Source organism: Bubalus bubalis, chromosome 1, assembly GCF_019923935.1.
Source record: "Bubalus bubalis isolate 160015118507 breed Murrah chromosome 1, NDDB_SH_1, whole genome shotgun sequence".
Classification (NCBI taxonomy): Eukaryota; Metazoa; Chordata; class Mammalia; order Artiodactyla; family Bovidae; genus Bubalus; species Bubalus bubalis.
The window spans coordinates 175,181,452-175,195,230 of NC_059157.1; the positions used below are offsets into that span (position 1 = coordinate 175,181,452).

General features: G+C 43.3%; 1 long non-coding RNA gene and 1 pseudogene across 1 annotated transcript; one reads left to right on the forward strand and one right to left on the reverse strand.

Annotated features, from left to right (window-relative positions):
• Positions 1-3,880: 3,880 nt before the first annotated feature.
• Positions 3,881-4,750, forward strand: LOC102409345 (annotated as a pseudogene).
• Positions 4,751-5,153: 403 nt separating this feature from the next.
• Positions 5,154-11,169, reverse strand: LOC123334799. The gene is made up of 2 exons (XR_006552937.2): positions 10,371-11,169; positions 5,154-5,613 (listed from the first exon to the last, which is right to left on the reverse strand). It is a non-coding gene; the product is annotated as an uncharacterized LOC123334799 (long non-coding RNA).
• Positions 11,170-13,779: the final 2,610 nt, after the last annotated feature.

Sequence of the window (13,779 nt, forward strand, 5' to 3'; positions counted from 1 at the left end):
GATGATATACAAACTGGAATCAAGATTGCCAGGAGAAATATCAATAACCTCTTTTGTGCAGATGATACCCTTATGATACCACCCTTATGGCAGAAAGCGAAAAAGAACTAAAGAGCCTCTTGATGAAAGTGAAAGAGGAGAGTGAAACTCAACATTCAAAAGACTAAGATCATGGCATCCAGTCCCATCACTTCATGGCAAATAGATGGGGGGAAAGTGAAAACAGTGACATACTTTATTTTCTTGGGCTCCAAAATCACTGCAGATGGTGATTGCAGCCATGAAATTAAAAGATGCTTGCTCCTTGGAAGAAAAGCTATGACCAACCTGCTGCTGCTGCTAAGTCACTTCAGTCGTGTCCGACTCTGTGCGACCCCATAGACGGCAGCCTACCAGGCTCCCCCATCCCTAGGATTCTCCAGGCAAGAACACTGGAGTGGGTTGCCATTTCCTTCTCCAATGCATGAAAGTGAAGTCGCTCAGTCATGTCCGACTTTTAGCGACCCCATGGACTGCACCCCACCAGGCTCCTCCGCCCATGGGATTTTCCAGACCAACCTAGACAGTATATTAAAAAAACAGAGACATTACTTTGATGACGAAGATCAGTCTAGTCAAAGCTATGGTTTTTCCAGTAGTCATATATGGATGCGAGAGTTGGAGCATAAAGAAAGCTGAGCGCCAAAGAATTTATGCTTTTGAACTGTGGTGTTGGAGAAGACTCTTGAGAGTCCCTTGGTTGCAAGGAGATCAAACCAGTCAATCTGAAAGGAAATCAGTCCTGAATATTCATTGGAAAGACTGATACTGAAGCCGAAGCTCCAATACTTTGGCCACCTGATTGGAAGAACTGACTCATTGGAAAGGACCCTGAGGCAAGGAAAGATTGAAGGCAGGAGGAGAAGGGAACCACAGAGGATGAGATGGTTAGATGGCATCACTGACTCGATGGACATGAGTTTGAGCAAGCTTTGGGAGTTGGTGATGGACTGGGAGGCCTAGTGTGCTGTAGTCCATGGGGTCACAAAGAGTCGGACACGACTGAGGAACTGAACTAAATGACCCCCTTCCTACTCAGTACTAGAAGAGAATATGGTAGGATTTTTGTATTTTGCTGTGGACAAGCCTTACTCAATATGGTGAAACAAATGCAAAAATAAATAGATAAAAGCAAAACACTATAAAAAATGATAAGAAATTCCAAAGGAGCCTGGCAGGCTACAGTCCATAGGGTCGCAAGGAACCCGACACGATTGAGGGCAAGAGGAACGGGGCAAAAGAGGATTAGATAGTTGGATGGCATTACTGACTCAATGGACATGAGTTTGAGCAAACTCTAAGAGATAATGAAAGACAGGAAGGTACGGCATGCTGCAGTCCATGGGGTGGCAAAGAGTTGGACACAACTTAGCACCTAAAAAACAATACAAAACAGTACATCTATTGAGAGGAACTGGCAATGTCTATCAAAACAACAAGTACATCTGCCCTTTGATCCAGGAATTCTGCTTTTAAATATTTATACAGCAACCTTGCATGAAAAAAAAAAATGTAATGTAGCCAAAGTTGTTCATTGCAGCCTTGTTTCTAATAGCAAAAGGGCAGGAACACCAAAATATTCATAATAAATTGATTTGTTAAATTATGACTTATCTTTAAAATGAAATGCTATGTACCTGTTAGAAGGAATGAAGGAGCTGACTCCAAGTTATAATATGGAATTATTTCTAAGATATGTCATTAAGGGGAAAATAATGTATTTAAGCTGCTAACACTTGTGCCTTTTTTAAAAAAAAAAGAATAACATATATGTTTGGAAAGTACACAGACTATTTCTGGAAGGATGTATGTAAAGATAGTAAGAGTGGCTGCCTCTGTGGATCAGAACTGAGGTGCTAGAGGGAAAGGGATAGAAGAGATTTTGTTTTCACTGTATATTCTTTTTCTGTTTGATTGTTTTTGTCTTTTTCTTTATCAGTTTTTCTTGTTTTTTTTTCTTTTCCTGTTTTCCTTTTTCTAAAATTTTTTTTCATTTTTTTCCTTTGAAAATTTTTTCTTTTTTTTCTTTTTACTGTATTCTTTTATACTCTTTTGGTTTTTATATTGTACATGTTATTTTAAAAATAGATTATAATTGAAAGTATGGGATGGAGTTTTTATATATATGCTTGTGCAAGTATAGAAAATAGCCATTCTCACCATCTGGTAACAAATAGTGGGGGAGGGGATTTGAGCTGAGGCTTTACTTTTTACTGTGATACTCTGCCATATTGTTTCAATGTGCTACATTAAGCATATACAGTTTTTCTAATTAAAAAAATTAATAATAGTTTCCTCACAGAAAAATGTTGGTACAAAGCTGAAAAGACTATCTGCAGAGTCCAGAGTAATTTGTCAGGGGAGTTCCACCTTGGTAGGGAATTTCAGACCAGATGGGTCTTTAGACAGCTTTCAACATAACGCATTCCTTAGATCTATGATCTGTAACTCTTGGTCAGATCAGATCAGATCAGTCGCTCAGTCGTGTCCGACTCTTTGCCACCCCATGAATCGCAGCATGCCAGGCCTCCTTGTCCATCATCAACTCCCAGAGTTCACCCAGACTCACGTCCATCGAGTCAGTGATACCATCCAGCCATCTCATCCTCTGTCATCCCCTTCTCCTCCTGCCCCCAATCCCTCCCAGCATCAGAGTCTTTTCCAATGAGTCAACTCTTCGCATGAGGTGGCCAAAGGACTGGAGTTTCAGCTTTAGCATCATTCCTTCCAAAGAAATCCCAGGGCTGATCTCCTTCAGAATGGACTGGTTGGATCTCCTTGCAGTCCAAGGGACTCTCAAGAGTCTTCTCTAACACCATAGTTCAAAAGCATCAATTCTTCGGTGCTCAGACTGGCCTTAATTTCTCACCTGGATTATAAGCTCCTTAAGGTCAGAGAGTCTTAGTTTTGCTTTAAAACAAACAAACATTTTCCTCATCTTTTAATACAAAGTTACATAAACTTGCCAAATAGTCTCACTTGAATGCTGGGATGTCTATTTTTTCACAGCTGACACAGTGCAGATTCAGTGCCGGGAGCTGTTAAGGTCACATATTGTTGTTCTAACCTTTGCTATTACGAAGAGAAGTATAATACAATTATCCTGGTAAAGAAGGCTTAGTCAGCACATCTTGCTTTGGGTTTGGTAAAACAAGAATTTATTTGTTCAAAGTCAGTGGACCAAGAAGGGTTGGCCAGCACATTGTCATGATCTCAATTTACACAACACCAACAATGGGACTGTAGGTCTGGAGCCTGGGGCTTTTCCCTGGGCACCATTTGGGTCCCTAATTATCATTGATTCTTCTGGTACCAAAGTAAAAAGTTGTAACTTTTTTGGGGCTGTGCTACGTGGCACTCAGGATCTTAGTTCCCAGTTATTATTGTTGGTCAGTCACTAAGTCGTGTCCAACTCTTTGTCACTCCATGGACTGCAGCATGCCAGGCTTCCCTGTCCTCCACTATCTTCTGAAGTTTGTTCAAACTCATGTCCATTGAGTCAGTGATGCGATCTAACCTCTGCCAACCCCTTCTCGTTTTGCCTTCAATCATTACCCAGCATCAGGCTCTTTTCCAATGAGTTGGCTCTTCACATCAGGTGGCCAAAGTATTGGAGCTTCAGCTTCAGCATCAGTCCTTCCAATGAATATTCAAGGTTGATTTCCTTTAGGATTGACTGGTTTGATCTCCTTGCTGTCCAAGAGACTCTCAAGAATCTTTTCTAGTACCGCAGTTTGAAGGCATCAGTTCTTCAGCACTCAACCTTTTTTATGGTCCAACTCTCACATCGGTAGTTCCCAGACTAAGGATCAAACCCACACTAACTGCAGTGGAAGTGCAGAATTAACCACTGGCCTGCCAGGGAATTCCCACAGAACTTACACTTAATATGTACTGAATGAATGACTGCAGTAGTGTATGAATACATGCTTAAATGAATAGATGGGTAAATAAATGCATAAATACATGCATTAATTAATGAAACACCTTCTCATGGGGGCAGACAGACATACTATGTATGGGTCATGGACACGGACAGACTGAGAAAGTAGAGAGAGGATGTATCAAATGACAGGCATTCAGAACAGTTCTAATGATGGTCCACAACCTGCACCTATTTGACCAGAATGGAGTGTGTCTGCATTACAGCAAGTGGACTGAAGAAACAAGCGGGGATCCCCAAGGAGGCGGCCTACAAGCTGACGTGTGGGATGCTCTTCTTTACCCACTCCTTTGTTTGCAAGATGTCCCCGCTAGACATGAAGGACAGCTTTCTGGACTTCCAAACTAGCCGTTACAAGTTCCACTATTACGAGACACTCACTGTGATCAAGGGTGGTCATGAATACTGATTGGGTGTGGGGCCCAGCTGAGAGGTGCCTCACCACACCCGCAGTGTGCTGTACATTCAGCTGGTGGTGAAGAATCCCCTGTGCCCTCTGGGCCAAACTGTGCCAGCTGATCGCTTCCTCTTCTGACTGGTCTCCCACGTCCATCTGTTCTGTGCCCTTCTTCTCTGCCTGGTTGGGTGAAGGCAGCACTCTATATCACCCTTCAGAAGAATTCCTGTCCATTCCCAGCCCTTTCTAACCTGTTTTGTCTAGGGCCCCCTACTGAAAGCCTGCCCCACCTCAGACCCCTCTAGCCGTCCAGGAAAATAGCCTTAGGCCCTCCCTGGTACCCTCCGGCACAGAAAGGAAGCCTACTGGGGTCCCTACACCTCCAAACCAGGCTCTCTCTCCAGATTTATCCCCTACCTGATGCTGCGCAAAGCACCAAATAAACTTTTCATCACCCTAAAAAAAAATGCAGAGGTAGACACAATGAACACAATGAGCCCAAAACTGGGGCACGTTCTGTTAGGACCAAAAATGGCCCCACTTCCTGGTCAATGCCCAAGACTGTCCCCACATAGCACAGGGTCACAGCCTTAAGTGGGTGCTTACCATGTATGGGTCCCTACAAAGGAAACTTTTATCCTTCCTAAGGGCCAAGGTTCAGCTACTACTTCAAAAAATACCTACCTAAGCCTCCTGATTCCCAAAGAGATAAAATTGATGCTGAAAGTTCAGCTTCTCTGTACACCAGTACCAAATCAAATCTCAGAGACAGAGTTTGGGGGGAAGTAGAAAAGAGTCGCTTTATTGCTTTGCCAGGCAAAAGTGGAGATAGCAGCCTAACACCCTCAAAACCATGTGTCTTAACTTGGGGAAGATAGTGACAGGTTTTATAGTAAAAGAGGGAGTAATCGGCTTGTGGACATTCTTCTGATGGATTTGTGGTGAGGTAAGTAGGAGTCAACAAGGTCAGCCTTCAGGTTTAAATGACCTGGGGTCTTCCTGCTTGCCGGCAGCATACCGTAACTTTTCCCACCTGGAGGGGGTTTCAGTATCCACAAAATAGCTCAAAGATGTTGTGGGTTTCGTTGATGGGGAAATGGCACCTTGTCCCAAGGCTGCTCGTGACTGTTTCTTTCTCCCAGGTCTCCATCCCCTCCAGTCTCTAAATGACAACTGCTTGAATCTGCCCATTGAAACTCACGGAAGGTCCTGGAAGCTGAATGAAGGTTGTTTCCTATAATCAAAAATAGGGTGAAATGAAAGGGCTTTGTGCTCAGGAGCCCCACAGGGCCCTGCAGGGTATGAAATATATTTGCATAACAGTGCAAACAAGTAAAACATTGCATTGAACAGTTGCTTCATTTGTTCAACCAATATTAACTGTGAAACTCTTAGGAACTCCAGGGAAACCAAAATAAATTACACATTCTTTGCCATCTAGGAACTCTACATTTCATTTTCTGGACAGTTTCCCAATTTTAGCATAAAATGATATATTTTAGACCTGTGGTAATCTTTTTATTTTATCTTCATATATTTCCCTTTACCAAATGTATGTAAATATGGGGATGTTAAGGAATTATTTCAGGGCTTTCCTGGATACTCACACAGGAAAGAACTTGCCTGCAATGCGGGAGACCAGGGTTCGATTCCTGGGTTGGGAAAATCCCCTGGAAAAGGGAATGGCTACCCATTGCAGTATTTTTGCTGGAAAATCCCATGGACAGAGGAGCCTGGTGGGCTACAGTCCATGGGGTCACAAAGAGTAGGACACGACTGAGTGACTGACACTTTCTTTAAGGAATTATTTAATTCCAAGGTCTGAATTGACAATAAATTGCCTAATTCTACAGAAAAAAAAATGGTTTTCTCCATATTTGACTCTTTATGATTCAATATTCTATCCCCAATTTTTTTTTTCTCCGCAGCAGGAAACATGTATATATCCAAGTGTCATCATATCCAAAAAGAATGTTAATCTGTTTCATTCTCGCCCTCTCTTTCTCTTCCTCTCCTACAAATGTATACACTCACACACACACACACCATACCAACAGCAAATGGCAATTACAGTCCAAAAGCTTACAAAGTTCAAAATGTGGTCAAGATAAATAATTACATGAAATGCTACTTTGGGCTTCGCTGGTGGTCCCGTGTTAAGAATCCCCCTTGCAATGCAGGGGACACTGGTTTGATCCCTGGTCTGGGAGATCCCTCATGCCATGGAGCAACTACGCCTGTGTGCCACTTCTACCGAGCCCAGGAACTGCAACCACTGAAGTCCCTGTGGCTAGAGCCCAGGCTCCACAACAAGAGAAGCCACCACAATGAGAAGCTTGTGCACCACAAGGAAGAGTAGTCTCCACTCATGGCAACCAGGGAAAGCCCGAGTGCAGCAGCAAAGACCCACGACAGCCAAAAAATAAAAACTAAAATCTTTTTTAAAAAAGAAAAGTTAAACTAAAAAACAAAAAAATGCCTCTTTGACGAAAGGTATCCAAAATCACCTATTAAATTGGCAAAGTTTTCTTTTTTTAATACGAATGCTCAGTGTTACTGTTGTCCAAGATGCTCATTTGGCAAATTCCTACTGATGGCAATATAAATTAGGAAAACTCAGAGTACTGGGCCATCCATCTTGAAACCCTTAACAATATTCCCGCCCTATGTCCTTGTGATCTCACTTCTCACAACAAGGAGGTGATACTAAAGAAATTATCCTTTATTCTTAGAATATAATCCCAAAACATTTTAAAAAATATTTTAAAATAGCAAACCCGTCCCTTCTCCCCATCCTGTAGGCTTTAATCTCTTTTCTTGCTTTTCTCCATATTACATATTATATATTCATGTGTTTGTCTGTGTTTCTTCCCCACTGCTCACAAAGAATCAAAGCAAATGGTGTCCTTAATGCCCTTGAATAATTCCTTACACATACTAGGTACTCATATATATCCATTTAACTAATACATTATTTATAATAGTGAAAATTAAAACAAATGCAAAAACTAGGGTAATAATGATTAAGTACATTTTGGCAGTCCTTTGGTTATTTTACAGTTATTACAAATGTAATTATAAAAACTATATCCTTCCTATCCCCTCAACCTCTTCAGAGCAGTTCCCCAGAGCTGTCTAAAACACTGTCTCCCAGGCTATAGTCCTTGTTTTGCCCCAAATAAAACCTGACTCATAGTACTTAAAAAAAAAAAAAAGAAAGAAAGAAAGAAAGAATTGTATAACTTGGAAAATAGATATATTACTTTTTTTTTTTTTAAAGTTTTTTACTGGAGTATAGTTGATTTACAATATTGTGTTAGTTTCAGGTATACAGCAAAGTGATTCTATTATACATATATCTACTCTTTTTTAGATTGTTTTCCTATATAGGCCTTTATAGAGTATTGAGTTCTTTGTGCTATACAGCAGGTCCTTATCAGTTATCTATTTTATATATAGTAATGTGTATATGTCAAACCCAATCTTCCAATTTATCCCTGCCTCCTTACACCCTGGTAACCATAAGTTTGTTTTCCACATCTGTAACTCTTGAAAATAGATATACTGTTAAGGAGGAAATGAAAATGCATAATAGTATGTAGGTGTGGTAGATTGTTACAGTAATGATCCCAATGAGCCATACCTGCCTATATCTGGATTTTCATTAAATCCCCTCTCACACTGACTCTGGGTTTTCCCATATGACTTGTTTTGGATGATGGGACATCAGCAAAGATGATCCAACAGCAGCTTAAAACCTGTTTGTACACTGGGTCTTGACCTCTCTCTCTTGTTGCTTCTGGAACCCTGCTACCTAGGTAGCATGCTGGAAATAAACTACCCAGCCCATAGCCAGTGCCAGACACTGAATGTCTTATTCATAAAATAAGGTCATATTATATAACATCCAGCTCCAGTTGGGCCACCAGAAGACTTCAGTGGCGTGAATGATCCTAGTTGATAATACCAGAAGAAATGCCCAGTTGAGCTCTGCTCAAACTGATGACTCACACTATTGTATCAGCCAGTGAAAGGGTTGCAGTATTAAGCACTAAGTTTTGAGGTAGTGTAATCAAATACCTGCTTTGTTGAAATAGGTATGCATATGTAGGACAAAAGTATCAGTACTGTTTACACAGAAAGAACTCATGGCAACCCTGTGATGAAAGAAACTCAGGTGAGGAGAACTTGACTAGGTGTGACTGACCAGGCAAGACTCTGCCAGTACAGGGATCACCATATTCTAGAGAAAAAAACAGCCACAGAAGCAAGCACACAAAGGAATACAAAGGTTCTGTTTAGAGTGGTGAAAAAGTTTTGGAGGGACTTTTGGTGGTCCAGTGGTTAAGTATTCACCTTGCATTGCAGGGGACATGGATATAAGGTCCAACAGGCCCTGTTGCAACCGAGTCCTTGGCTGCAACTACTGAACCCTTGAATTTTGGAGCCTGCACACCACAACTAGAGAACTAGAGAGTTCACAACTAAAGAGTCTGTGTGCCACAGAGAAATATCTCTCATGCTGCAACTTCCACCTAACACAGCCAAATTTAAAAAAAAGTTTTGGAGTTAGTTAGTAGTGACAGTTCTACAGCATTGTGAATATAATTAATTATTGTATAATTTAAAAATGGTTAGTTAAAATGGCACATTTAGAGGAGTTCCCTGGCAGTCCAGTGGTTAGGATCCCATGATCCCACTGAAGGGGGCACTGGTTCAATCCCTGGTCATTAAACTAAGATCCCACAAGACCCCAGGTTCGGTCAGAAAACCCCACAAAATAGCAAAATAAAAAAAAGTGAAGTGAAAGTCACTCAGTTGTGCCCAACTGTTTGCAGCCCCATGGAATTCTCCAAACCAGAATACTGGAGTGGGTAGTCTTTCCGTTTTCCAGGAGATCTCCCCAACCCAGAGATCAAACCCAGGTCTCCTGCACTGCAGGCAGATTCTTTACCAGGTGAGGCACTAGGGAAGCCCAAGAATACTGGAGTGGATCCCCCTCTCCAGGGGATCGTCCCAACTGTAACAGGAGGGAAAGGGGCAGGGCACAACTTTTGAAAGAATGACATAGCCCAAGGACACAGCATAAAGCGATTAGACCTAGATTCTCAATCAGCAAATGAAATGACACACCCAAAGGTGCCAAGACAATTTCAAGGCACTGTTAAAAGACGAAGGAGTGGGCAATGGCCCAAATCCTGGAAATCTCTGCCCCTTCCCAAAAATAGTTGGAATAATCCTTCCACTCATTAGCATATGAAATTACCCAGCCTATAAAAACTAACCACACCAAATTTCGGGGTTGCACTTCCCTCTGCAACAGCGCACACTCTGTCTGTGGAGTGTGCTTCTCTCTGACTCTGAAGGAATCCATTTACCTATCACTTTGTCTCTCACTGAATTCTTTCTGCAATGAAACATCAAGAACCTGAGCTTCATTAGGTCCTGAAACCAGGTACCATGGGTTTGACTGGGTTTGAGTCCCAGCCACATGGTTCAAGTCCCAAGCAGAGTTTTGGCTGGGTTCGAGTCCCTGCACATAGGTTCAGGTCCCAATATGTGGTAAATGGTTTCACAACCCAGGGATTGAACCCAGGTCTCCCACATTGCAGGCAGATTCTTTACCAGCTGAACTATCAGGGAAGCCCAAGAATACTGGAGTGGGTAGCCTATTCCTTCTCCAATGGATCTTCCCAACCCAGGAATTGAACCAGGTCTCCTGCATTGCAGGTGGATTCTTTGCCAGCTGAGTTACCAGGGAAGTTCCTTAAAAAAAAAAAAAATCCCACAAAACCATATAAGCAAAGTCACCTATCTCAAACTTCCGCCAAAGATGGCAATCTTTCCTTTACATACAATATAATCATTGGTTCCTTAGCCACTGTGAACCGCTCTCACAGGCTAAGTGCTGAGCTCTCAGGCTGAGTGATGCAACCGGTCCTGCCATCCTTTCAACAATCCTGAATGCTGTGATGGGGTGGTGGAACTTACCTTCTTCAAAGGAACCACATGCCAGTTGGCCAGATCCCCACACCATTAATCAGTCTTCTCCGTGAGGCACCCAGGCACTCTGTGCACTTACAGCCACGCCCGAGGCCAAGAATATTCTTTAGTTTCCAGGTTTCCTTGCCTCCTGCAGCAAGGTGTGATGGTCACAGCCATCAGCTAGTACTCACCCCTTTGCCCTTTGTGCTATGCCAACCTTGGCTTTAGATAGCTTTATGAAACCAATGGGCAACATGTCTGGCTGAAACCTTCTGCAGAGGAAAGAAGGTAATTACCCAGGCACTTCACTCTCATTCTCTTAAAGAAGGAGCTCTTCTGCAGGGTCCAGGGACCCCCTAGTTTCCTGCATAGGGCCAGGGTTTGGGTGATAAGAGAGCCCTCTCACAGGAAATGCGTTTGCCCAGTGCCTTCCAGTGGCTTTTATCCTAAAGTCGGATCTGCTGGCACTGACTCATCCTCCCCTTGAGGCACCGATACTGAGTGTTAGGCCAAGGCAGCCGCCGAGAAATCCTGGCGGGGCTTGGAGCTTTCTCTCTTCCTCTGGGGATCCTGCCCCAGCCCAGACCTGCCTGCCAATCTCAGCTTTCCTCAGTGCCTGTGCAGCTCAGCTCTGGGTTTTTGACCTTTTTGCTTCTGGACACAAATGAATATCTTACTGATTTCCCCACTCCTCATCTTTGTGTGCTGTCTTCAGCCCTTCTTTCTGGGAGCTGCTTCACCTCTGCTCCAGGGTCTGGGTAATTCCCCTTCTAATTCAATTAGATGACCTGATTCTTTCCCACTTCCTCTTTCCTTCCATTGTTATGCAGGCGTGGAGAGCTGGATTAGGTAGCAGGGTGACTCCACAGCTCTCTTCCGGGTTCTGCCTCTGCCCTTGAGGTCTCACTTCCAACAAGCCCCACACCCCCTCCACACTAACTTCCCACCTGCAAAATCTGGAACAAAGGAGCTGGGAGTGTGGGAGGACATGAACAAGGGGGCTTTGGCTGAGGCAGGGGAGAGGAGGAAAAAGTTGCCCTCTTAGGACCCCTGGCTGGGTATGAAAATGAAACTGGCAAAGACAGGTTAACAAGAAAACTGCATACAACTTTTAATACATTTTTATTTAATTCATCAAGTGAAAGAAGACGTGATCAGAGCAGGAAGCTTTTCCATCTTTTAGGCAAATAATGAATGTGTGAAGAATTGACAAGACAGAGGGTTTGGGCTAGGAGTAGTAAATGGCCAAGAAGTAACTAGGAAGATATGGGTTAGCTTAACACAGTTTGTTTTTATAGCCTCTGCCCCAAATTCACTGTTCATGGCAACAAGAAAGTTCTCCTTCCTCCTGGTTTAGGGAGGGTACTTTCACAAGGGAGTTTTATGACCTGTTTCAGGGAAGAAGGGCAGGGAGGTTAGAATGACCATCCTGCTTCTGCCACTTTTTAGTATTATTTTATTTTAAAAAATTTTATTGTCTTTTAAAATTATTATTATTATTTTTTTAACTTTTGGCTGCATCAAGGAGTATGAGGGCTTTTAGTTCTCTAACCAGGGATCAAACCCAAGCCCCCTACAGTGGAAGCACAGAGTCTTAACCACTGGACGGTCAGGGAAGTTCCGCTGCTGCTTTTTAAAATTCCTTCTGATTAAGGTATTTAATATGCCAAGGTGTCATATTTTGGGGTAGCATGTCTTGAACATCATTGGCATCTCATTATCATTTCCTCAGATGAACGGGAGATTCTGACATTACAAAGTAACACACCCCAAGAGATTATATATAGGAAGAAAATAGTAGTGTTGGGAAGAAAAAATAATTCGGTTCAGGAAAATGAATTGGAAGACAATTTATATAAAACATCCATCTTGGACTATGGTCTTAAGTGATTATCCTTCTGGGGGACACACACCCTTTTGAAAATCCAATGAATGATTCAGAATCCTATCTCTAGGAAAACACATATAAACACGGAAACCAAACCTTAGGGGCTCATTGCCTTCTTGAATCCTGGAGGCACAGGATAAGTGGGTAATCAGGCCTTTCCTTTGTAAATCCCATCCAGAGTTCAGTGTAGTTTGGAGAAAGCATTCATTTGTTCATTCATTCAACAAGTAACTCTTTGAGAAACTTCCAAATGTCAGGCCCCATGCTGGGCCACATTGTGAGGCAGAAAGAGGTGAATCGGACACAGTGCCTGCTCCTGGGACGTTCATGGTCTGGCGGGGGAGACCTACAGAGAGCAGACAATGAGGGTACAGTGATGGAAGAGGCAGCCCAGTTTACGGTGGGAGCAGAGAGGGAGGGGGCAGAACTGCTTCCCACACTTCCCTCTTTCCACAGCAGTCAGTTTCTACACCTCTGACTACAAAGCAAAGCGGTTTTAGAAAGCCCAAGTGTAGCCTGAGGGGTTAACTGAGCTTTTACCCCCACCCCCACCCCTCACCCCAGCCAGCATTCACACCTCCACTGCAATGGACCCCTTTTCCTCTCTCCTCACAGACCCCCTGGGTGCTGTCCATTCACAGCCACCCCACCCCCACCTACCCCATCTGGGGATGTTCTCAGCTCCCCAGGCCAGTTTTTAAGTAAGTAGCCAGCCCCCCATTGCACTTCCTCCTTTCTTTGCTTAAAGCCTATTCATTTTACTAGTTGAACTGCAGGGAAACGAGGAATAACAAAAATAACCTACTTTAAGGAAGTTACAGATTTGCAAGAAACCTGGGGAGTCCTGGTATGAGCTGGTCTTTATTCATATGACTGAGGGCTGGGCAGGGCTGGGCTGGACCTAGCCCAGCTTCCTCTCACGTCTTCCCTTAAGTCTCCATTCTTGGAATCCTAGGGAAAAGCCACTTGCTACAACTTTGGGTGTCAACCATCCTACCTGTCTCGGTTGGATGCTAGGCTGCTCTGCTTATTCCGGTTGCTTCCCTATCACACCTCTGGCTACTGTCCCCCAAGCACCCCTTGGAAGGCTCTGGCTGACCCTCTTCCCTTCCTGCTTTCAGCTCTTGACTCCTGAAGGAGAAGGTCCCCTTCCTCTTTGGTATCTGAAGAGCCTTTGCCAGGGCTTCAGGCCCTCTTGGCTGGAGTAGTTTTTACCACTTGGGGAAGCTCCTCCAACTTGGAGACCTGGAAGTCTTACTGTATTGTGCATTTGTTTCTAGACTATTTGAGTCTATTTTAGAAAAAGAACAAGTTTATAGTTTTGTAAGATGAAGGCAAAACGCTACATAGATTTGTGAAGTAAAGATAGTAAGTTCAGGGACTTCCCTGGTAGTCCAGTAGTTAAGCCTCTGTACCTCCAATGCAGGGGGACACAGGTTTGATACCTAGTGGGGAACAAAGATCCCACATGCTGAGTGGCACGACCTAAAAAACAAAACAAACCGCATGACAAGCCTACACCAATTT